Raw genomic sequence first — 27,726 nt, forward strand, 5'->3', positions numbered from 1 at the left:
TCTAGAAGTTTTCTGGTGGAATTTTTTGGATCCTCTGAATATAGAAATATGTCATTGACAAATAGTGATAGTATGAGTTCTTTTCCTATTCGTATCCCTTTAATTTCTTTGATCTAATTGCTCTGACTGGTGTGTTCAAAGATGATATTGAATAGAAGTGGTGAAAGAGGGCATCCCTGCTTTTCCCAGTTTTTAGAAGGCATGCTTTCAATTTTTATCCATTAAGAATGATGTTGGCCTTGGGTTTAGCATAGATCATCTTTACAATGTTGAGTTATATTCCTCCTATCCCTATTTTTTCTAGTGTTTTGAGACAGATATATATTTTTTAAATGACTTTTTGTTTATTCTATAATTTACCTTGTAAAATATTTCTGTAATGGCATTTAATGTTGACACCATATATTAATAATAACCCATAATATTTGATCCCTTGTTATTCATATTTTTTCTATTTTTCATGTATAAACAACATTATGAAGAACATCCATAATTATTGATTTAAGTTAAATATTTATTAATGTGATTTTTTTCAGTTCTGTGACAAATGACATAGTCTACGTATGGAGACTTAAGTATATTTTGAAATTATCTTCTAATAAGTTTGCACCAATCTTCATTCCTAGCCTAGTTTATAAGAGATGGACGTCAGAGATAAGCAGAACTTTCCAAGTGGAGACACGCCCTGATTTTAACCACCTTGTACTAAAATCACATATGTAAATCAGTGACTTTTCTTCTAGCTTAAAATGGTGAGTTCTATATTCACCCAGGGCCAATGTAATACAAGCATAGACAAAAAAGTTAAAATTACTCTTTGTGATACAGGCTAAAATGAAAGGATGGGGTGACAGGGAAGGAGCTAGCACTCAGTCTTCTACCTCAATTCTACTTGTCCTGCTCTCCTGTACATTATGTTCTGACACTTTTCTTACAGAGATGCATATGGACAGCCTTCTGGATAACCGAAGGTGCTCATTGGCACCTGGACCAGTAGTGGACTGTTCCTTCCTGCATCCACCTGTGGTATTTTAACCCCAACTCCCATTTGGATAATACTAAGGAGACCTAAGCCATGTTCTTGATCTTGTAAACAATCAACCTTTGTTTCTTCTTTGAATAGGAAATGGGGGGGGGGGACATAAACTGACCTCTTACTTCCCTTCCAGTTCAACTTTCTGTGGTTATTTCAGGAAAGGATGGGACACAAATTCAAAACACACAACAATTTGCATCATTCTGCAAATTGTCTAAGTTATTTTTCTTCCTTTTATCAAAGTTTTCTAATAAAATAGGAAAATAAGCCCATAACATGCCAACTAAAAAAAAAAAAAATTTCCATAAAATGGAAGTTCAAATTTCCTTTAGAATCAGAAGACAGGTAAATAATCAAATGAATTAAGATATAAATCTCTACTTCTGAAAGACAATTTACATTTTCTAGGTTTTTGCATGCTATCTTTTGCTAACTTTCAAAAAACTGAAAAACAGCAAATTAGTTAATCAAAATTCACTTACTTATAAAATAATATAGGAATTCTCTTAGTGATGTCTGAGAATATATGCTGATTAATGAACTATTCATGAGTGTTGGGGGTCTTTATCCCCCTTGCTCTTCTCGACCAGCGACAAGGGAAGGGAGCACTCCCCAAGAGGCCAGACCAGGAAAGGTAGGGCCGACTGACCGCCCGCACCCAGTCCTGCAGGCAGAGGACAATCAGACGCGTCAGGGAGACCAGTCACAGCAGGAACTTGTTTATTGAGGAAGTCACACAGCTTTTATGTAGGGTGGGGGCTAGGCAGGAACCAATCAGCTTAAAGGTCAGCAAGGCACAGGGGAGTTCACGAAGGTGAGAGTCCCATAGGAGTATATGGCAAGCACGAACTGATCACGGTTCACAGAACTGTTGTTAACCAATCCCTGACAGTGGTCCAATTTATCGTCATTAACTTTTGAAACCGCCTTTGAGGCCTTGATCTTGCTCACCGGCAAGGGAGTAAGGAGTCAGCCTGAGTTAGTTAACGTATCATTAGTCCCAACACATGAGGACATAATTTATCTGATGAAATAGTAATTTAAAATTATAAATTATCTTCACTGTTAATGTAATAAGAACATATTTTATATGCTACACTTTACAATATGTACTAGCCCCTTGATACCATTTTCTACATTAAACATAAAATTACTAACCCAATAATCCACATTATATTCAAGTAAATGAATAGCTTTTCCTAGAAATGTGCATAAAATTATTTTGGTTGATTTGCAAGTTGTCTTCCACATTTTAACCTTATCCATATCTGTGTAACCCAATGACAGATTTTTTAAAACTCCTTATTAACCACCACTTTTTCTTCCTTTAAAGTACTCAGCATAAACAATATTTGGGAATATTTTGTATAATTGGCATAAAATGATTTGCCATTTTTAAATTAAATCTATTTGTAAATTTTAAAATAACACAACAAAAGATTCCCCTCTAACCTTTTTTTCTTAGAAAAATTAAGCATATATTCCAAAGTAGTCAGTACAATATTGGGGAACTAGAAGTTCTCTTTTGTTGCTACTCCACATTTACCATAGATAACAAGAAATTCATGTCTGGAAAATTTCAGAAAAAGTGTTGGAGAAAGTGTTCTTTTCATGAAATATGAGCCTTTTAAACAGGTAAAACCAAAATTACTTGCATGATTATATACAAAATTCCATAAATTAAGTTTTTTCTATTTTTTGCCTGGGGAAATTCTAATTGGAAATAGAATTTTAAATGTGACATATTGATTTAAGACATTCCTAATTGCATGCCTTGAAGATACCAAAACTTTTTGTTTCCTCTAAGGTTTTAGAGTCAACAAGTTTCCGCAGTTTTATAAAACGCTGCTTACATTGGTCATCATGATAAATAAATGTTTTAAAGCCATAGGAACTTTGCAAACAGGGGGCTGGTTTTAATACTTTTATTTGCTCAATTATTTGCTCCACTAGGAATTTAAAGATTTACATTACAATGGGTATCAAGTGGTGGCATTTGTTGAGCAATATTCTTTCAGTTTAAAACCTAGGGCGCTGGATACGGTGGCACACACCTGTAATCCAAATGGCTCAGGAGGCTGAGGCCGGAGGATTTCAGGTTCAAGTCAGCCTCAGCAACTTAACAAGACCCTAAACAACTCAGTGAGACCCTGTCTCTAAATAAAAAAAGGTTGGGGATGTGGTTCAGTGGTTAAGTGCCCTTGGGTCAATCCCCAGTACCAAAAAATAATTAAATTAAATAAAACAGAGGGAGTCAGAGAAACATATTCCCATTTAACACACAGTAAAACTAAGGTTCTGAAAAAATGAGTTGGTCAAGTTCTTCCTTCCAGAAAATAAGAAGCATATGTAAGAATAAGATTCAAAATGCAGACTTCAAATCAAGTACTTATAGCTAATCTACACATATCAGTACAATCTATTACTTTCAATACCACTTATAGCAGAAAGTGCCATGATAGACAGAACTGAGATGATGTACCTCGGAATAGTCTCTGAAGTGTCACACAAGTACCTCATCTTCAATCTAGTACACAGACAAAGCTTTCCTAGAATGAAATGTCTTAAATAATTCTTTAGCTGTATCGTGTCAATTGTGCCTTAATCTTTAGGACTTATAATCATTAATTGAAATTACATATTCTGTCACTAAAACTGGGTTCTGCCTGTCCATGAACTCTTCAGCATGGGGTATGGATATTTTTAATTAAACCCACAGGAAGGATTACCAAGGCAGGCTCCCCTGGATAGTGACATCATCAATTTTTTTAACCCCTATCTTTATATTATTTGTATTTAATATCACAGGATACTATTCAGCTCATAGGTTAACATGCTTTCCCAGTATGAATCCCTTAGTGGCAAATATTTATTGGTCATTATTAAAAATTGCAAGGCTTTAATTACAAATGTGATTCCCTTTGTGAATGAAGTCCTAGAAGTGGCTATAACTGAAATAACTCACCAATCCTTATTCTATCTCAACAGAAAAGTTATCTACTTATTTTTTTTAAATTGTGTCTCATCCAAAGAGCCCAAAGATATGATGAATTCCCATCAAAATTCTAGAAATGATTCCCAAAGAATAGTTAATTTTGATTTTAGGGTTCAGCACCAGTTTGAATAATAATTCTAGTGAATCAGGGAAATTTGATAAACACAAATTTAGGTTTGAACTTTAGGTTAGCCTTCAAATCTAACCTCTTATGATATAATTATAAAGAAAACAGAAAAATACAGATTATATATGTTGACAAAATAACACAAAAGTTACTAGTCAACGGGTGTGTTAACTTTTCATCCCTATGACCAAAATACCTGACACACGCAACACAGAAAAGGAAAGATTTATTTGGGCTTAGAGTTTCAGAGGTTTCAGCACATGGTTGGCTGGTTCCATTACTTTGAGTTTAAGGGGAAGCAGAATGTGTAAGGGTGTGACAGAGGACAACTGCTCAGCTCCCAGGAGGCAGCAGACAGAGAAGCAGAGAAAGGGGCATGGGACAAGATACAGTTCCCGAAGTCAGGCCCCAGTGACCTACTTCCTCCAACCATGCCCCATTAGCCTACGGTTTCTACCACCTCCATCCAGATTATCAATCCATCAAATGAATTAATCCATTGATAGGGTTAGAACATTTATGGTCTAATCATTTCCTAAAAGCTACACCTCTGGACATTGCTGCATTGGGAACTAAGCCTTCAACAAATGAACTATTGGGAAACATTTCAGATCCAAACCATAACAAGGGGTCTACATCAATTTTAGAAAGATTGCCTTGACATATAAAACAGTACTCCTGTACCCATGAGGGATACATTCCAGGAATCCCAGTGGATGCCTAAAACCATGTATAATACCAAACACTAATTATACTATGTTTTTCCATATATAAATACCTGTGATAACATTTAATTTATAAATTAGGCACAGTAAGAGTTCAATAGTAATAATTCATCATAGATTATAAAGATTCCATGGCATAATATTCTTTTTCTTTCTTTAAATCTAGAACTTTCACTGTTTCACTTAAAAGAATCACTTATGGCTTCACTTTGCCATATCTGAATTGGTGGCATAACTATTGTTGCTCTTTGGAACCATTATTAAGCAAAACAAGAATACTTAAAAACAAACACTGTGATACTACTGCAATAGATCTGATAACCAAGTGTCTACTGAGTGACTAATAGTCAGGTAGCATACAGTATAAATATGCTGGACAATGTCATGATTTAAAGCTTACAAATTTTTATTTCTAGAGTTTTCCATTTAATATTTTAATGCCATGGTTGACTGTGGGTATCTGCAACCACAGAAAGTGAAACTTTGAATAAAGAGAACTACTACGTCAGGAATTCGTATTCCTAGGCTGTATTGACAAGAGTAAAGTAGCTACAAAAAAAAAAAGTAATAAATAAGTTCTACTTAGATCTTTCTTAGAGGATTGAATTCAGTTCCAGAATGCTCATGAATAATTTCCAAAGATGATGGAGTTACCCTACACAGTCTCTATTTGGATATAGACTAAAAGAATGCTTTAAAGTCTTTGTTTTTGACTGATGTCAGGATCTATATTTCCCCTAAGGTTAAATCCTTGTATGTTAATTACTCTGATTCTATGATCATATTTTAAGATTAATAAGAAATGTTAGCCATAGGAAGTGCTGAAAAACAGTTATTAAACAGTTTTGAAGTCACATAAACAGGGGTTCAAATATTGACCTCTCCACTTACTGAGCCTGCTTGGGGTATCTAAACTCCTGAATTTTGACTCTATAATTTTTGAAATAGGAATAAATAATAATATCCATTTAATACAGCTCTTGTGAAAATTAAAAATATAAAGTCCTAAATAGAGGGTGTGACACCTAGTAAACTTTCCATAAACGATAGTCATTGTCATAAAAATATAAAATTCACCTAACATACATATTTGAGATTATAATGTGGATAATAAATTAATCATACTAGAAAATTACCTGACTTCTATTGTAATGAGAGATGCACAATGCCATTTTTATTAGGAAATGACTGAACTTTCCATAAATGGTTTTAATGAGGTAGAGAAAATGCCAAAATTAGTCATGTTGGATTTTTAAAAAGCATAGTCTTTACTCTCTAGGAATAAAAGAACAGAGAAGCAAGGGGAACTTAGCTTTTAAACTCTCAGTTGTATTTTTAAATTTTTCAATTTTTTTTCCAGAAAGTAAAAGGAAATGATACTCTTTACTGACAAACCTGTTACACTTCTAGTTATAGTGTGGTTGTATTAGTAATCAAGATTGAGAAACCCCAAATACCACAAATTAAACCACACTTCATCAAATCTCAGGCATGTCATGCCATGATGTTAAAGTCTGAAAAATCTGCAACTCATAAGACATGGGGAACTTTTTAAGTCATGCAGGACATTGATACTCCAATTTCATCTTGAATCAAATAATGAATAATTCTAAGTCTTGAAATTAATTAGCCTAATGTCAGGCCATATTCATAGTTTAAATAATGAAAATCCATTCACTTTATAAGTGTGCTTATCATCAGTGAATTGTGGTAATACCTGCCAAAACTCATCATTATATTAAATTTATGTGATATATATTAGTCAGCATGGGCTGCTTAAGCAAAGTACCATACACTAGATGGTTTATTAAAAAATAGAAATTTATTTCTCATAGTCTAGAGTACAAGTCCAAGATGAGTTACCAACATGATCAAGTTGTGATAAGTACCCATTTTCTGGTTGCAGAACTCCAACTTCTCATTGTATATACACACAATAGAAAACGAAGAGGGAAAGTTCCTGTCCTCTTTGTATTAGGAAATTATCATTAATCCTATCATGGGGCTCCACCTTTAGACCTAATTGTGTCCCAAAAGCTTCACATTCTAACGATATCTTTCTGGAGTTTAGCACTACAACATAGGAATAAATGAGGGGTGAGGGACAAAAACACACAAACATGTAATCCATACAGTAGAAAATTTTAGTGGGTAATAATTCTAATTATTGTACATGTAATATAAATACAATGAATTATTATGTGGCCATTATATTTAAATATGGAAAATGCCAAGCAGAGACTAATTTTTTCATAAATATCTTACAAAGCCAAATAATAGAAAGAACAGTAAATTTAATGGTCTAAATGAATAGATATGCTTAGACTATGGAACCAACTTAGATGCCCTTCATGGATAGCAGGTAAAGAAACTGTATATACACACAATGGAATATACTCAGTCTTAAAGAATGAAATTAGGCATTTGCAGGTAATTGAATGGAGACAAAGAATACCATGCTAAGTGAAATAAGCCAATTCCCAAAAACCAAAGGTCAAGTATTTTCTCTGATATGGGGATACTAATTCACAATAAGAGGAGGGAGCTAATAAAAAATAGAGGTAGTTTGCATTAGGCAGATGGGAGTGAAGGGAGGGAAGGAGAGGGGGTATGGGAGAAGGAAAGATAGTAGAATGAATCAGACATTATTACCCTATGTACATATATGATTACACGACTGGTTGTGATTCTACAACATGCACAACCAGAAAAATGGGAAGTTATACTCCATTTATGTATGATGTGTCAAAAAGGATTCTACTTCATGTATAATTAATTAGAACAAATAATTTAAAAAGTATACCAAGACTATGTCAATTAAAAAAAAGCAAAAAGGAACTTGAAGAATTTATTATTTAAGAACATGAATTTTTTTTTAAAGTTACATTAAGAAGTTAACTAAGTTAGAAGTTAGGAAAACTACCCCATTCACAATAGCTTCGAAAAAAATAAAATACTTGGGAATCGATCTAACAAAAGAGGTGAAAGACCTCTACAATGAGAACTACAGAACACTAAAGAAAGAAATTAAAGAAAACCTTAGAAGATGGCAAGATCTCCTATGTTCTTGGATAGGCAGAATTAATATTGTCAAAATGGCCATACTACCAAAAGTGCTATACAGATTCAATGCAATTCCAATTAAAATCTTACAGAAAGAGAGCAAGCAATCATGAAATTCATCTGGAAGAACAAGAAACCCAGAATAGCTAAAGCAATCCTTAGCAAGAAGAGTGAACCAGGGGGTATTGCAATACCAGAACTTCAACTATACTACAAAGCAATAGTAACAAAAACGGCATGGTATTGGCACCAAAATAGACAGGTTGGTCAATGGTACAGAATAGAGGACACAGACACAAACCCAAATAAATACAATTTTCTCATACTAGGCAAAGTTGCCAAAAATATGCAATGGAGAAAAGATTGCCTCTTCAAATAATGGTGCTGGGAAAACTGGAAATCCATATGCAACAGAATGAAACTAAACTCCTATCTCTCACCCTGCACAAAACTCAACTCACAATGGATCATGGACCTTGAAATCAGACCAGAGATCCTGCATCTTATAGAAGAAAAAGTAGGTTCAAATCTTCAACTTGTTGGCTTAGGATCAGACTTCCTTAACAGGACTCCCATAGCACAAGAAATAAAAGCAAGAATCAATAACTGGGACAGATTCAAACTAAATAGCTTTCTCTCAGCAAAGGAAACTATCAGCAGTGTGAAGAGAGAGCCTACAGACTGGGAGAAAATCTTTGCCACTCATACTTCACATAGAGTACTAATTTACAGAATCTATAAAGAACTCAAACTACTTTACACCAAAAAATACAAATAACCAATCAACAAGTGGACTAAAGATATGAACAGACACTTCACAGAAGATCTACAAGCAATCAACAAACATATGAAAAAATGTTCAACATTTTTAATAATAAGAGAAATGAAAATCAAAATTACCCTAAGATTCCATCTCATCCCAAATAGAATGGAGATTATCAAGAATACAAGCAACAGTATGTGTTGGCAAGGATGTGGGGAAAAAGGTACATTCATACATTGCTGGTGGGGCTGCAAATTAGTGCAGCCACTCTGGAAAGCAGTGTGGAGATTCCTTAGAAAACTTGGAATGGAAGCACCATTTGACCCAGCTATCCCACTCCTCGGCCTATACCCAAAGGACTTAAAATCAGCATACTACAGAGATACAGCCACAACAATGTTCATAGCTGCTCAATTCACAATAGGCAGATTGTGGAACCAACCTAGATGTCCCTCAATAGATGAATGATAAAGAAACTGTGGTGTATATATATACCATGGAATATTACTCAGCCATAAAGAATAATAAAATTATGGCATTTGCAGGTAAATGGATGCAGTTGGAGAATATCATGCTGAGATAAGCCAATCTCAAAAAAACAAAGGATGAATGATCTCACTGATAAGTGGATGATGACACATATAGGGGGTGGGAAGGGGGAAGGAGGGACTCTATAGAGGGATAAGGGGGGGAGGGGTGGGGGTAGAAAAAAATAACAGAATTAATCAAAAACTATTACCTTAAGTAAATGTATGATTACACGAATGGTATGCTTCTACTTCATGTACAAACAGAGAAAAAAGATATATCCCATTTGTTTATAATAAAAATGAATTTAAGAAAATAAATATGCATTTATTTAATTGTCTATGATTTATCTACAAAATTTATGATAGAAATATTTCTTTCAATTTACACTATATTTTAAGTTAGTTCATGTGAATATAAAACATTATGTTTTTTTTTTCTTTAACTCAATAAGGTTTTCTCTCCACATTAGCCTAAATTAGAAAGATTTCCAATTAGATGACATAATATATTAAACTCTGAGTATTCGTGGGGTCATATAATTCAATCAACCATGGCACTTGAAAATTTAAAGCCAATTTTTAGGGTAACTTGTTTTTGCTTCATAAATTCATAATATAGTACTCAATGTTAAAAAGATAGTTTAGTTTTACTACTTATTAAGCATGTTAAGTGAAGGAAAAATAGGTTAAAAAACTTACTCTCACCTGCTTCTAGTGAAATTAGTCAATGCATCCGTAAATTAGGCCAATAATTTCTGTTCTCTCAAGAATAAAGTGAAATAAAGCAGATTGGTTTTATTAGTATTATTGCTCAATTGTAGTTAAAATCCAAATCTAAAAATCAAGATGTATTACACTTCTCAAAATATGTGGGATTTTCTCTTCTTTTTTTCCACCTAAAATGCTGTCTCATGAGATTCTTTGTCTGTTTATGCCATTTTTCATCCCCTGCTTCAGAGCTGTTTCATGGAATTCCTTCCAGAATAAGATAAGTAATAGATACAAAAGTTTGCCAATAGGATTATTGGACAAAATAAAGCCTCTGATGGATAGCACACATCTGGTTTAGCAGTGACCTTGGAGAAGAGATGATCTGAAGTCTACGTTATTGTAATGTGTACTATTATTGTGTAATCCTTTCTTGTTTCTGAGTCTAGAAAGTACAAAGTACAGAAACCTAAACAATTAAGAGCAAATTTTGAGGCAGAACAGTTATTCCTTGCATACGAAAAAGGAAGAAGAAAGGTGGCAGTATTTTCCCCCCCGGGGGGGGTGGGCGGAATGGACCAGCCTTTTTCTGCTTCATTGTTCTTGTTTATGGATAAAACAAAGGAAGGAGTTAATTATTTTAATATATAATCAGAGGGACAGAATCTTTGTGTTTATTATTTGGGGTGTATGTGTGTGTGTGTGTGTGTGTGTGTGTGTGTGTGTGTAACTAGGCTATCCATGACAGTTCCGTGAAGGAAAAAGTAAAATGTATTTTAGAGCAACTACATGATTGTACCATATCTTTGCTTGAAGAGCAGCACAAAACACAAAAGAAACCAATTATACCCCATGTTGTGAAATTACTTTAAATTTCTGCTCATAATCCTTGTTGGTTAAACTTCTGATTAGCTTTTCAAAGTGTGTTATTACAAGTTTGCAAGAGCTCCTGGGGTCATTAAATCAATGAATACCTTCTAGCTAAAATGTTGTATCCTTCTCCTCTAATAGATGCTTTTTGTGTTGGAAGCAGAGGCAGATTGGAGGAGAAGGAAGAGAAAGCACCCCCCTCACAGACCCTATACTGGTTATATACTTCCATAGATGCTCTTTTGCAGCTTCCACTATATCATATTCCTGAGTACACTAAATAAGTGTTGACAAACGAGTTACAAAATGAACTAACTGAGCTGCTTGAAGGTCAGGAACCCCAGAAAGGATGGGAGATGGAAGGCAAATTCTGATTAGTAGGGGTGCTCTGAGAATAAAGGCCCAATGAGGCCTTGGATTTCATCTGGGAACCATGCCCTGGGAGCTATCCAAGGTACTAACCAGCCCCAGCTTAAACTGTGTCCCTGTTCTGTTCAGTCTGTCCATGAGAAGCAGAGAAAAAATAGGTAGTAAAAACAGAGAAAAGTTCTTCCACTAACCTAAAGTTCAAATCTTGCCTTTGGGTGTTATAAATGCTTCATACCTGAAAAGTTGTTTAATCTTGCTCTCAATTTCTTAATCTGGAAATGGGGGACATAACAATATTACGTAGGATCTTGAGAAGTGAAAATTAAATTGATTAATGCATATAAAACAAGTATAGTACCTGACACAAAATACTTTATAAATATTAATTAATTATTATTCATACTTTTGAAATATAATACAAGAAGCACCAGTGTATTCACTATCAGAGTATCCAAATGTAATATGTTGTCATCAGCCTCAGATTTCACAAGTATTTCTCCTCCTAGAGTTTTATATTGACAGAAAGCATGTTGCTTTCATCCACTACTTGCCAGTAACTGGTCCAAAGTAGGATCTCAATACACAGGTGCTGTAAATGAATAAATAAAGAGAGGGAAAAAATAGAGTAACCATGAAGAAAAAGGAGCAGGCTATATAACAATGATCATTGGACAGAGGGAAAACTGTGCACAGTATACCAGCTTAGGAAAAAATGAAAGTACTTTACCAGAAAAATGTTCTGCATTTGCATTCCTGAAGCATTAAAAAATATTTTAAGTACCTGGAAAACTTTTTCACAGTGAAATGCCTCAGAAATCAAGGTATTTTTTAAGGCTGTCTGACCCTGAAAGTTTCTCTATGTTTACAAATAGTTTGTCCCTGCACTGCACAGACAGTACAGCATAAAAGCAAGTCATTCGCCCCCTCCTAAGGTTGATAGTTTCCATTCTGTCTCCTATTGTACCTTACTTTGAATTTAGAATCCAAATTTGCTCCTGGATCCTTTTATATTCTGACTTTAATAATCATCTGCCAGTAGATTTTGCAGTTGGTATTCCATACTTGATGTCTACCCTGCTTTCTCTGTCTTAATATCTACTTGCCTTTATGACTACAATTTTATTTTTCCATGCTATTCTCTTTTGACCCAATATGGATAAACATGTCAAATAGCAAGTATTTCCTGGAAGACACCACAACTCTGTGGACCAACACACAAGTTAGCTAACTCCCACTCAAAATGAAATCTGTGAAACTTTGGAAAAAGTGCAATTTAAAGAAGCCCTGTACAGGCAAGCTGACTTAAAACCACATCAACTTCATCAAACACCAAAGCAACAAAGAAAATTTGATGGAATTCTTAAAATTTATTTTTACATATTTCCTAAAAGCCACCTGAATTTTGTGCATTTATATCAATCTCACTGTATTCAAAATGCCACACTTTAAGAACAGTAAAACTCATATAACAACTAATTCTTATTTATTTCTAATTTAAAAGTTTCTTATACTATGGAGTAAGCCCCCAGATGAAAGAGTGAAAGAATAATTACTATAAAATCAAGCAAGTTATCCAGGCATGGTGGTGCTCACCTGTAATTGCAGCAGCTCAAGAGGTTGAGGAAAGAGGATTGAGAGTTCAAAGCCAGCATTAGCAACTTAGCGAGGCCCTAAGCAACTTAGCAAGACCCTGTCTATAAATAAAATGTTCTTTTAAAAAAAGGGCTGGGGATGTGGTTCTGTGGTTAAGCACCCCTGGGTTCAATCCCCAGTACTATTACTACTAATAATAATAATAATTAAATAAATAAAATCAAACTTACTGAATATAGACTAATCTTATATAATTAGAGTGATGAATAAGATGATCTATTGAGTTTGTTTCCTTACAGTTTTTATGGTTATGCAAGATTGCATAGTCTGTGTAGATATGTGTTTTTTCTTTTACTCATCCTATCATTTTCATTTGTCCCTATAGGATGTCAGATGAGACACAGTAACTCATTTATGGTAATCAAATATGAAAACTCTAATTACAAATAAATATACAGACAATCATAATTGCAGGTTGATTGATTCTGAATGATTGCAGTTACTATGTACTTTTTTACTAATAATGTGACAACCATCTGGAGTTAGAACTGAGAGGCTAAAGTACTATCCCTATACATGGTATATTTGCATAGTTGTATTGATTTGAATTTTAATAGCATGGAGAAAGAAGAATTCAAGTCTTTAAGGTTAGAAGTTGACTGGACTAATTACAGGGGCCAGAAGGAACAGAGGTGTGAAGATTATAAATTGTCATCAAACACATTAAGAATAATTCTTAAAGTTCTCATTCAAATAAACTTAGTCATAATTACAAAATCCAGTGTTTTCCTAGATCACAGCTATATTCTGAAGTTCCTCTCTGCTTTCTCATGTCCATTTGAAAGCAAATAAGTATGAAAATAAAAGTATCATTTCATAGATCTCTTTGGAATTCTGTCCTACTCATTGACTTCTTGGTGTTTTAGAAAGTGCAATTTTTTAAGAGCCCATGTAAGTACAGATATTCATTCTTTTCAGCAATGGAGGTAGAGTTAAGTTGTTTCAGAGTACTGAGAATCTGAATATTGAATCAATTTTAAGACCTAATATATATTCAAAATCAGCTTAAAGAGAAGAATGACATTCTGGTGTAAATAAAGACCTTCTATTAATGGCATCTGGGATTTTTTTGGGGGGAGCTGATAAATTTATTAAGGTACCATGAATTAAGACTGATGTAAAAAACTCAATTGTTTTTCTACATGCTATTCACAAAATTTGAAATTTCATGGCATTTGAAATTTCAAACATGTGTATTTCAATGACACCAAATAAACAAAGAACATGGAGTAGATATGATGAAGCATTTTCATAACCTCTACCCTGAATACTATAAAACATAACAGGAAAATTAAAGAAAGTATAAATAACTGATACAATTCTTAAAATTAAAATTTTAAAAATTAAATTTTTCTGCTACTATATAGATTTATGATTGATTATTATGCATTGATTTTTACATCTAATAACATTACTCAATTATTAATTTTACTGATTTATTACTTTTACTGATTTTCTATATACACAGTCATGTCATTTGGAAAACTGGCTATTATTTTCCAATAATTATACCTTTTATTTTTCTTTCTTTTTTATTTATTTTTATTGGTTCTTTTTAGTTATATATTACATTACTGGGGACTGAATTAGAGCAAATTAAATTTCATGGGTTTGGGGTTTTTTTTAAGAACATGTGTATCTCAAAATTTAGAAATTGATATAAAACACAAAAAGACACATTCAGTGACAAAATTAGACTGCTTACCTACCAGTATATAATGATAACCAGTCGAACTCAATTTCCTATACTGAGAGAGATTAATACATCTTATGGGAATGGATAGCATTACAGTCTAATTTTATTAGTCATTTAAATTAATCAAATAACTCTTGCTCTAATGTCATGCTGTCTGAACAATCTGACTTCCTGACAGGGATTTCTGAACAGAGATGACATGTGCCAGCAGTCAACATGACTATCAAAGTCCCTACTACATTGTAAATATCCAGTGTGGCCATTCCGAGGAAGTAGCCAAAGCGGCATGACTGTTTCTGACCCAGTGTCAGAAAGTATGCAGTTTCCCTTCTACCAAATTCAATTGGTTATAAATGAGACACTAAAGTTAACCTAGTTTGATCTTTATTTTTATCCATAGCTCATATTTATATGTTATTATTTATTTGTTTATTAAGTGCCTCCCTGAACTAAAATAAATGTTTTACGTAGGCAGGGATTTTGTTGTTGTTATTTCATTGACGTATCCTCAGCACTAAGCACTGTACTGGAACATAACAGGTTCTAAAAATCTTTATCAAATTGATTATGAATGAATACTTTCTCACTTTTCCTTTGATAGGTATGAAAATAAACAGAGACATAAAACAAAGGCATATGGAATTTTCAAATCTGGAAGTTATAATGGCTTAAAATTTGTAGCTAATAAAATATGTTGAATAGGATATCAGATCTGAGATATGTTATACAAGATGGGTTTCATAGTTAAGTGTATTTGTTAAGCTCTGAGTGTCTTTTAACACCTGGAAAATCACCCTGATCATAAGTATCTGAAGGCTTCTCAAAATCTTAAAAAAAGTTTAATCTTATTCAGTTATCTTAACCCCAATTTACAACAAAACACTTATACAATAGCAATTGTTTACTTCCCACGCAGTTAATTTTCCACAGAAAACAGTTTAGCCCATTCCTCTTCATTTAAAGTTCATTTCTTGATATCTAGATGATAGAAGACTATAAAGGTAAGGACTCCCCTCTCTTTCATCATCACAATATGGTGCAGAGGACTGGGATTCAGTCAACTTACTGAAGACTACAGGAAGTTACTGGAAAGCTGAGAACTAAAGCCCAAGTCTCCCTTCTGTTATGAAATGTTCTTTTCACAACACTATGGGCTTCTCAGATTCATAGACAAAACCCTACCTTGGAGTCATCCCGGACAGATGGTTATTCTCTTCTTAAAACCCCTGAGAAACACAATTTGTAATCTCCCTCAGTAGCCTGTCCTATTATTTATCAAGTCAAACTCAGATTGCAATAGGGTGGAATTCCATTCCAGAGGGAAAGCATTTTCTTTGTCTGGTTTAAAATGTTCCATTAAAAAAAGAATAATTTACGATAAATTCACAAGTACAATTTGCACTTGCGCCTTGGCCAAAAGGGTGGTGGAGCTTGGAGCCGTGTCTTCAGCATGCACTCAGGCCTTGGCTCTGAGCCCCAGTTTAATGACAATCTGAGTCCTCACACTCACAGGCCCCTCCCAGTGAGGCTGCCAAGTGTTTGTCATAGTCATGCACATCAGTCAGTCACAGGAACGGAATGTGAAATGGTCCAGAGTGCAGCAGATCCTAAGGCGAAGGGCATTCCAGCTCCAAAATGCAGAATCATTAAAATGCAATCTCTATATGTTCTACTGAAACAACATAATATGTAAATCATCAAACCATTAAATCATCAAATTTACTTTTCATTTCCTAAAATATTTTATTTAATAACTTCACTCATAGAGGGATATAACTTCATTTACAAAGACATTTTTCTATAGGTAAGCATTCATCTAATCTGTTTCACTATGTGTTATAATAAGCAGAATCTTAGGAAGCTGGACATAAAATCTTTATAATATTTGTATTCTCACAGGTCCATTTAGTATTCTATATCAGCCTGATCAATTACTGTGTAACCTTCAGCAGGATTCTTAAATAAACTAAGGTTCCCACATCTAAAAATCAGGAAAAATAAATATAGTTTTACTGTATTTTCATAAAACCTGAACCAGAAGACTCATTTAAAAATAGATGACATGGTAATCACAACATAGTAGGTTTTCAATATTATTTCTCATCTCATATAAAATCAGAATTATACATTAAGTCCCCAGAGAAATTAATAATTTTAAAAAGGTTGCCTTATTTCACTTAATGATCTTCAGTTCCAGCCACGTTGCTGCTCATGACAGAATTTCATTCTTCCATAGGGCTGAATAGTATTCCACTGTGTACGTATGCCACATTTTCTTCATCCATTCACGAGTTGATGGACACTTGAGTTGTTTCCATATTTTGGCTGTTGTGCTGCAATGAAGATTAAAGTGCAGATGTCTCTTTGATACACTGATTTAATTTCCTTTGGATATGTACCCAGTATTGGAATTGCTGGATCATATGGCAGTTCCAAATAAGCCAGGCACACAAAGACAAGTACCACATGTTCTCACTCATATGTGGAATCTTAAAAGTTGATCTCATAAAAGTTGAAAGTAGAGTGGTTACCAGAGGTGGGTGAGGAGGGGCAGAGGCCAGAAAATGTTGGCCAATGGTTGCTAAGTTGCAGTTACATAGGAATAACAAGTTCTGGTGTGCTGTTGCACAGTAAGGTTATTGGAGATAACAATAATGGTCTGTACATTCCAAAAAGCTAGAAGAAAGGATTTTGAAAGTTTTCACAATAAATAAATGATACATGTTTGAGGAAGTTAAAATATTTAAGCATTATACAGTTTGTATATATATCAAAATATTTTATAGTATCTCATTAATATGAACAATTTTATGGGGGGTTTGCATTAGTTAAGATAATTAAAAGAAGCTCCATCATCATCTTTTCATAAAGCAAGATGATAGTTTAACAAGCATTGATATCTACTTATTCATTTGTTTGGAAATGTCAAGATTTTGACATGATCAATTTTGTAAATGGGGAACAACTTTACTTTATGATACATTAATATTTCTTTTCTATCATTTGTAAGTAAAAATCCAAAAACCAAATGAACTGGTACATAAATTTTAAAAACTGCAAAAGGTATTTATCTGTTCACTAAGCTCCCAGTAGTTGTACTTTAGTGTTGATGTTAGGGTAAATATATATGTATAGCAGAGGAAGTGGCACATAATTAAAATCCTAGGTACATATCTTCAGCAAAATGTAGGCCAACAGAAATCATACACAGCAAGTACAAGATAGATCTGTGACATATTTGTGATAATAGATGATCTTTTGGAGTGACTAAGATAAAATCACCAACTTCCAATATTATGCTAAAAAGTGTCACCAACTTATGACCCTGTATGTCACTCCACAGTATCTATGGGAATGTTTATAAAAGGATATGTTTACCCAAAAAAATGTCTAACAGAAAATTCATAGTGGCACTATATGTAATAGCTCCCATATAAGACACTATCTAAATGTTCATTGATGGTAGAAGTGATAATATGAATTATGATACAATGGAATGCTATATAGAATTAATAGTAAAAGGTTTGTGACTAAGAGCAACATTGAGGAATCTTGCATGCAAGATATTGAACAAAAGAAACCAAACATACACATACACTCACACAAAAAAGATATAATTCACTTCATGTACATTAAAAAACACAGAGAATTTGCTATTATCAGACAGTGTTTAGTCTTCTGGAGCTGGTAACTAACAGGATTTCAAGGAGGCTGCCGTATTCTGTTACTTTATGTAGTTACATTCATCTGTGAACATCCATGGAGTGATAACACTTATGCTGTGGACAATTTTCTCCAAGTATTTTGTACTTTAACAAATAGTTTGGGGGTCCAAGATGGTGAATGAGTGTGAGGCAGAATTTCTTGTAGCTTAGCTACCAGAACTCAAGTAGCAGGAATAATTTCACATTTCTCCAAGGCTTAGAATGAAATATCCTAAGACTAGAGGTCAACACAATTAAAGGAAGGAATACAGTCCATGGCCCATACTCCCAAACCTAGATCATACCTCAAGAATAAACAAAAAGAAAACAAGGTGGGCACAGTCAGTGAACACATACACTTCTGACAATATTGTCCACTGTAGTGGGTATGACTCCTTAATTTCTTAACATTTCACCAAGATTTTTCTTTTTCTTATTGCTGTTGTTGTTGCTTTGTTTGTTATTGCAGTAGTTCTGTTTTGCTTTTTGACTTTGGGCTACCATATTGGATTTTTGTTTTATTTGAATGTGTACTGACTGATTCAAGGACTACTACACATACTCATATTTGTTTCTCACTCCTCATTTCTAGCTATGTCTTTCTTTTTTCTTTCTTTATTTTTGTTTGTTGTTGTTGTACTTTTGTTTGTTTTGTTTTTCTCTTTTTGAAGGTGTTATCTTTCCATGTTCTGTATTTTGAGGGTTAGGATTTATGATTAGCTTATTTCGATTTTGTTTTGTATTATCTTTATCACTACTCTATCTCCCTTGTCGTCCTCTCACTTTTCTCTATTCCTGACACCCAAATTCCATTCTCTCTCTCCTCCTTTAAATTCTTCTATTTTTTGTCCCCTTTCAAATATACAAGATATCCTGTTACTATTGCATCTTCCTTAACATCCTTTGAAGTTGCACACTCTTTTCTACCCTTGCATCTCTTCTTCTTTACACATACTAAACTCTATCCTTAACAATTCTTAATACTAATTGACACAGATATAATGTCTACCACTATCACCAATGTCACAGTAATAATACAGCAGAGAGCATACATAACATCTATTGAATTTAAGCCACACATAATACATGATTATGTACTGTTTGTACTGATGGAAATTGCTGATCCCACTATCCCTATGTATCATACCAATTAACACTATATATCAAAATAGGACCTAGTTAACTGCTTTATAGTGTTTGCTTACATTGTGGCTTTCATTGCCCTCCTCCCCAATCTGAAGCACTACTAACAGAATGAGACTATAAAGTTTTAAGGTAGAAACTCTGCAGCACCAGATCTGTCCAGATAGATGGGTAGACATGCAAAAAATATGAGAAAGCAAGGGAACAAACCATCCCAAATAACCCAGACTACCTCAACAGTGAAGGAAATGTCAGAGATAAAATTTGGAAACTTCATGGTTAAACTAATCTATGAGGTAAAAGATGACATAAGAAATAAAATCAGAGAGAAAATACAAGAAGTGAAAGATTATTTCAAAAAAGAAATAGAGAACCTGAAGCAGAATCCATCAGAAATCCTCAAAATGAAGGAATCAATAAATTGAATTAAAAATTAAATGGAAAGCATTACCAATAGACTAGACCACTTGGAAGACAAAGTTTCAGGCAATAAAGAAAAAATATATAATCTAGAAAATAAAGTTGACCATGGAGAAAAGATGTTTAGAGATCATGAACAGAACTTCCAAGAAATATGGCATAACATGAAAAGATCAGATTTAAGATTTATTTGGATTGATGAAGGTTTGGAGCTACAAACCAAAGGAATACAAAATCTTTTCAAATAAATATCATGAAATTTCCCAAACCTTAAGAATGAAATGAAAAACCAAATATAGGAGGATTACAGGACCCCAAATATACAAAATTACAACAGACCAACTCCAATGCCTAACATACAGAATAAGGATAGAATTTTAAAGGTTGCCAGAGAAAAGTGACAAGTAAAATTAAGAGAGAAACTAATATGGATCTCAGCTGATTTCTCAACCCAGACCCTCAAGGCTAGGATATCTTAGAATAACATATGCCAATCTCTGAAAGAAAATGAAGACCAGACAAAAATACTATACCCAGCAAAATTAAGCTTAAAAATTGACAGTGATATAAAAAGGACTTTTAAACTAAAGTTAAGAGAATTCACCACTAGAAAGCCTAGACTACAACATATACTCAATAAAATACTTCATAAAAAAAGAAATGAAAAATAAAAGTGAAGACAAGCAAAGAGAGGAACTACACTAGAACAATCAATCAAATGCGAAAGTAATTCAAGTTAAAATCCAGAAATAACTCAAAATGACAGGGGATAAAAATCACATCAATAATAACATTGTAAGTGACCTAAATTCATCACTTAAAAGATAGAGCCTGGCAGAATGAATTAAAAAACAAGACCTAACAACATGCTGTCTCTAATAGATTCACCTCATAAGCAAAGACATCCACACAATGAAGGTAAAGGGCTGGGAAAAACATGTCACTCACATGGATCTCATAAACAAGTAGGGGTTTCTATCCTCATATCAGATAAAGTGGACTTCAAGCCAAAGCTAATTAGAAGGGACCAAGAAGGCCATTTCATTCTGCTTAAAGGGACTATATATCAATGACATAACAATCATAAATATTTATGCCCCAAAGAGTGGACCACCTATGTACATCAAACAAACCTTTTCAATTTCAAGAATCGAATAGACAGTAATACTCTCTGACTTTAATATGCCTAGATAGATCTGCCAAACAAAAAACAAAATGAAGAAGACATAGAACTAATGAATACAATTAATAATTTAGACTTAACAGATACATGTAGAATATTTCATCCATCAAGGACTGAATATACTTTCTTTCAGCAGCACACACACCCTTTTCTAAAAGAGAAAATACCTTAGGCAACAAAACAACTATTGGGGGAATACAAAAAATAGAGATAATACCTTGCATTCTATCATATCATAATGGAATGAAATTGAAATCAATGAAAAGGGCCAGGCACAGTGGCACACACCTGTAATCCCAGCAGCTTGGGAGGCTGAGGCAGGAGGATCATGAGTTCAATGTCAGCCTCAGCAAAAGTGAGGCACTAAGCAAAACAAAGAAACCCTGTCTCTACGAGGTGGGCTATATGGCCTGCACAAACCCCTGTCTCTAAATAAAATACAAAATAGGGTTGGGGATGTGGTTCAGTGGTCAAGTGCTTAAGTTCAGTCGCTGGTACCCAAAGAATAAAGAAAGAAGGAAAAAGAAATCAATGATAAAATAAAAAATAGAAGCTACTCTAATACCTAGAGGATAAATAATATGCTATTGAATGGTCAATGGATAGTAGAAGAAATCAGAGATGAAATAAGAAAATACTAAGGGGTAAATGAGAATTGTGACACAACTTATCAAAATCCCTGGGAGACTATGAAGGCAATTCTAAGAGGAAAGCTCATTGCACTGAGTGCATTCTTTAAAAGAATAGAAAGTCATCAAATAAATAAACTAACATGACATCTCAAAGCACTAGAAAAAGAAGAACAAATCAACACCAAAATCAGCAGAAGACAGGATATAATTAAAATCAGTTGAAAACAATGAAATAAAAACAAACAAAAAAACAATTAAAAATATAGATGAAACAAAAAGTTTGTTCTTGAAACAAATAAAATGAGACAGACATCATTACCCTATGTACATGTATTATTACATGAATGGTATAATCTACATCATGCGCAACCATAAAAATGAAATGAGGTACCCCATCTGGGTACAATGAATCAAAATGCAGTCTGTAAAATTTTTTTAAAAATTGATAAATGCTGAACCATGCTAACAAAGAAAAAGAAAACTCAAATCACATAAATTCATGATGAAAAATGAATATCACCACAAATACTACTGAAATATAGGCAATAATCAGAGACTACTTTGAAAATCTACAATAAAATAGAGAATCATGATGATATTGACAAACTTTTAGAGACATATGACCTACCCAAATTGAACCAGGAAGCCACAGAAAATTTGAACAATTCAATTTCAAGCAATAAAACTGAAGACACCATCAAAAGCCTACCAACAAAGAAAAGCCCAGGACCAGAAGGATTCTCAGCCAAGTTCTACTAGAACTTCAGAGAACTTATACCCAATACTCCTCAAATTAGTCCATGAAATAGAAAGGGAGGGAACCCTTCCATGAAGGGTTCATGAAGCTAGTATCACTCTGATACCAAAAATCAGACAAAGACACATCAAAGAAAGAGAACTTCATACCAATATCCCTGATGCACATAAATGCAAAAATTCTGAACAAAATCCTGGAAAACCTTATACAAAAAACATATTAAAATGATAGTACCATCGCGCAGAGCCAGACAGCCCACCTGACCCCCACACTGAGGTCAGACGCCATCACTGAGCCTGCCTGCCTGCCCCCCTACTTCTGAGGGACACTGCACTTACCTCTATGCTGACTCAGCTCACCCTCGCTGGGGCGCCCCAGATTCTTTGGAGGCTGGTGCAGGCACTTTGAATTATTCCTGAGGGCGTGGCCATCATCATCGGAAGGGTGGCTCCCTTCCTGAGACACCTACAGGAGACTGGAGGCCCTTTGACAGGACTCAGGATTCAAGAGGAGGTATTGAGAGACTCAGGACCAACTCAAAGCAGCCGGGTGAGTCTCTTCCACTGGGCAAGTCTCTCTGGATGGGTCAGTAGTTCCGGAATACAGGGAACTTCATGGAGTAGGGTTGCCTAGTGAGACCTCCCCGCTGGAGCGGTAAACCCAGATAAGCAGGAGCATTGTACAGGAGGACCTCCCAGCAAGAGACTACAGTACAGAGAGAGGGTTCCAGGCCTGGGCAGTAGGTTCAGTACCCAGGGCACATCTTAGAGGAGGGCCACTTTGAGAGAATCCCTCACAGGGCCAGGCCCCCCAGACCAGGTGGTAGTTCCAGGCCCCAGGGAACATCGCAGAGGAGGGCTGCCCAGCGAGAGTCTCAATCGCAGGGTGAGGCTCCCTGGCCCAGGAGGTAGGTGCAGTCCCTGGGCACGTCGTAGAGGAGGGCTGCCCAGCCCAGGTGGTACTTCTGGACTGAAGGGAACTTCTTGGAGGAGAGCTGCCCAGTGAGACATCCCCATTGGGTGAGCCTTCCCAACAGGGCAAGGGTTTCCCACCAGGGTGGTAGAACCAGAGACACAGGCCCAGACCAGCCACGCCCCAGCCTATAGTCTAGTCCCCCTTTTGACTGACATTGGTCAACAAGTGGAGGTGCCTTTTCCCACCAGCAGGAAATACACCCCACCTGAAGGCCACCACCCATAGAGGGGCAGCTTCCTTGTGGATCACTGCATTATCAAGTTCCTCCAAGACGTCAGGCTACTCAAGACTAGAAGGTGAGTTATTGGAAATCTAAAGGGACAATATAAGCCAATAGAGTTTCACTACTAGAGGGGTAGATACCTAAACAATATGAGAAAACAAGGGAAAAAATGTCCCAAAAAAACCTAGATGCTACATCAATAAAATCCAATGATAGTATGACAGAAGAAATGTCAGAAAAGGAGTTCAGAATGTACATAATTAAAATAATCAGAGAAGCAAATGATGAGATAAAACAGCAAATGCAGGCTTTGAATGATCATACCACTCAACAGTTAAAAGAGCAAATGCAGGAAACAAAAGATCATTTCAATAAAGAGTTAGAGATATTGAAAAAAAAAACTAGACAGAGATCCTTGATATGAAGAAAACAATAAACTAAATTAAGAACTCCACAGAAAGCATAACCAATAGGATAGAACACCTGGGAAATATAACCTCAAACATTGAAGATAAAATATATAATCTTGAAAACAAAGTTGACCAAACAGAGAAGATGGTAAGAAATCATGAACAGAATCTACAAGAATTATGGGATATCATGAAAAGGCCAAATTTAAGAATTACTGGGATTGAGGAAGGCTTAGAGAAACAAACCAAAGGAATAAACAATCTATTCAATGAAATGATATCAGAAAATTTCCCAAATCTTAAGAATGAAATGGAAAATCAAGTACAAGAGGCTTATAGGACTCTAAATACACAAAATTACAATAGACACACACCAAGACACATTATAAAGAAAATACCTAACATACAAAATAAAGACAGAATTTTAAAGACTGCAAGAGAAAAGAATCAAATTACATTCAGGGGAAACCAATACAGATATCAGCAGATTTTTCAACCCAGACCCTGAAACCTAGAGGGGCCTGGAACAACATTTTTCAAGCTCTGAAAGAAAACGAATGCCAACCAAGAATCTTATACCCAGCAAAATTACCTTCAAATTTAACAATGAAATAAAATATTTCCATGATAAACAAAGCTAACGGAATTTACAAAAAGAAAGCCAGCATTACAGAACATTCTCAGCAAAGAGAACATTCTCATTAGGAAGAGATGAAATACAATGATGTAAATCAGCAAAGGGCGGAACTACCCTAAAAGAATAGTCAAATAAAGGAGAAACCAACTCATGTCAAAAAAAAAAAAAAATGAGTCATTGACTGGGAATAAAATCATATCTCAATAATAACCCTGAATGTTAATGACCTGAATTCATCAATCAAAAGACATAGACTGACAGACTGGATTAAAAAGAAAGATTCAACAATTTGCTGCCTGCAAGAGACTCATCTCATAGAAATAGATACCCGCCGACTAAAGGTGACAGGATGGGAAAAACATACCATGCACATGGACTCAACAAAAAAGCTGGAGTATCCATCCTCATATCAGATAATGTGGACTTCAAGCCAATGTTAGTCAGAAGGAATAAAGAAGGTCATTTCATACTGCTTAAGGGAAGCATTAATCACCCAAACATTACAATCATAATTATCTATGCCCCAAACAGTGGCTCATCCATGTACATCAAACAAATCCTTCTTGATTCCAGAAATCATATAAACCACAACACAATAATACTAGGTGATTTTAACATACCTCTCTCACCACTGGAAAGAACTTCCAAACAAAAATTGAACAAAGAAACCATAGATCTCAATAACACAATCAATAATTTACACTTAACGGACATATATACAATATACCATCCAACAAAGAGTGAACACACTCTTTTCTCAGCAGCACGTGGATCTTTCTCTAAAATAGACCATATTCTATGCCACAAGCTACTGTTAGCAAATACAAGAAGATAGAGATACTACCTTGTATTCTATCATATGATAATGGATTAAAATTAGAAATAAATGACAGAAAAAAAAACCAGAAACTACTCCAACACCTTGAAATTAAATAATATGCTATGGTATGCTGAATGGATAACAGAAGACCTCAGGAGGGAAGTAAAAAAATTCTTACAGGTAAACGAGAACAAAGATACAACATAACAAAATCTCTGGGACACTATGAAAGCAGTACTTAGAGGAAAATTTATTTCATGGAGTGCATTCAATAAAAGAAGAAAAAATCAACAAATAAACGACCTAACACTTCAGCTCAAAACCCTAGAAAAAGAAGAACACAGCAACACCAAAAGTAGTAGAAGACAGGAAATAGTTAAAATGAGAGCTAAAATCTATGAAATTGAAACAAAAGAAACAATTGAAAAAATTGACAAAGTAAGAAGTTGGTTCTTCGAAAAAAAAAATTGATAAACCCTTAGCCACACTAACAAAGAGAAGAAGAGAGAAAACCCAAATAACTAAAATTCAGAATGAACAAGGAAATATCACAATAGACACGAGTGAAATACAGAACATAATTAGAAGCTATTTTGAAAATCTATACTCCAACAAAATAAAAAATTTCGAAGACATCAACAGGTTTCTAGAGACATATGAATTACCTAAACTGAACCAGGAGGATATACACAATTTAAATAGACCAATTTCAAATAATGAAATACAAACAGTCATCAGAAGGCTACCAACAAAGAAAAGTCTGTGACTAGATGGTTTCTCAGCCGAGTTCTACAAAACCTTTAAAGAAGAGCTCATTCCAATACTCCTCAAAGTATTCCATGAAATAGAAGAGGAGGGAACACTCCCAAACTCATTCTATGAAGCCAACATCACCCTGATACCTAAACCAGACAGAGACACATTGAGGATAGAAAATTTCAGACCAATATCCTTAATGAACATTGATGCAAAAATTCCCAACAAAATCTTAGCAAATCGCATACAAAAATATATTAAAAAGATAGTGCACCACGATCAAGTGGGTTTTATCCCAGGGATGCAAGGTTGGTTCAACATCCGGAAATCAATAAATGTCATTCACCAAATCAACAGACTTCAAGTCAAGAATCACATGATTATTTCAATAGACACAGAAAAAATATTTGATAAAATGCAGTATCCCTTCATGCTCAAAACACTAGAGAAAATAAGAATAGTGGGAACATTCCTTAACATTATAAAGGCCATCTATGCTAAGCCCATGGCCAATATCATTCTAAATGATGAAAAACTGAAAGCATTCCCCCTAAAAACTGGATCAAGGCAGGGAAGCCCTCTTTCACCACTTCTATTTCAACAGTGTCCTCAAGACTCTAGCCAGAACAATTAGAAAGACCAAAGAAATTAAAGGGATATGAATAGGAAAAGAAGAACTCAAACTATCCCTATGTGCTGATGACTTGATTATATATATAGGGGAAGCAGGAAATTCCACCAGAAAACTTTGAGAACTCATAAGTGAATTCAGTAAAGTAGCAGGATATAAAATCAATGCTCATACATCTAATGCATTTTTATACATAAATGATGAATCTTCAGAAAGAAAAGTTAGGAAAACTACCCCATTCACAATAGCCTCAAAAAAAAAAAAAACTTGGGAATCAATCTCACAAAAGAGGTGAAAGACCTCTACAATGAGAACTACAGTGTACCAAAGAAAGAAATTAAAGAAAACCTTAGAAGATGGAAAGATCTCCCATGTTCTTGGATAGGCAGAATTAATATTGTCAAAATGGCCATACTACCAAAAGTGCTATACAGATTCAATGCAATTCCAATTAAAATCCCAATGATGTACCTCACAGAAATAGAGCAAGCAATCATGAAATTCATCTGGAAGAATAAGAAACCCAGAATAGCTAAAGCAATCTTTAGCAGGAAGAGTGAAGCAGGGGGTATCGCAATACCAGAACTTCAACTATACTACAATGCAATAGTAACAAAAACGGCATGGTATTGGCACCAAAATAGACAGGTAGATCAATGGTGTAGATAATAGGACATGAACACAACCCAAATAAACGCAATTTTTTCATATTAGACAAAGTTGCCAAAAATATGCAATGGAGAAAAGATAGCCTCTTCAACAAATGGTGCTGGGAAACTGGATATCCATATGCAGCAGAATGAAAATTGATCCCTATTTCTCACCCTGCACAATACTCAACTCAAAATGGATCATGGACCTTGGAATCAGACCAGAGATCCTGCATTTTATAGAAGAAAA

The sequence above is a fragment of the Sciurus carolinensis genome, chromosome 7 (genome assembly GCF_902686445.1).
Source record: "Sciurus carolinensis chromosome 7, mSciCar1.2, whole genome shotgun sequence".
Classification (NCBI taxonomy): Eukaryota; Metazoa; Chordata; class Mammalia; order Rodentia; family Sciuridae; genus Sciurus; species Sciurus carolinensis.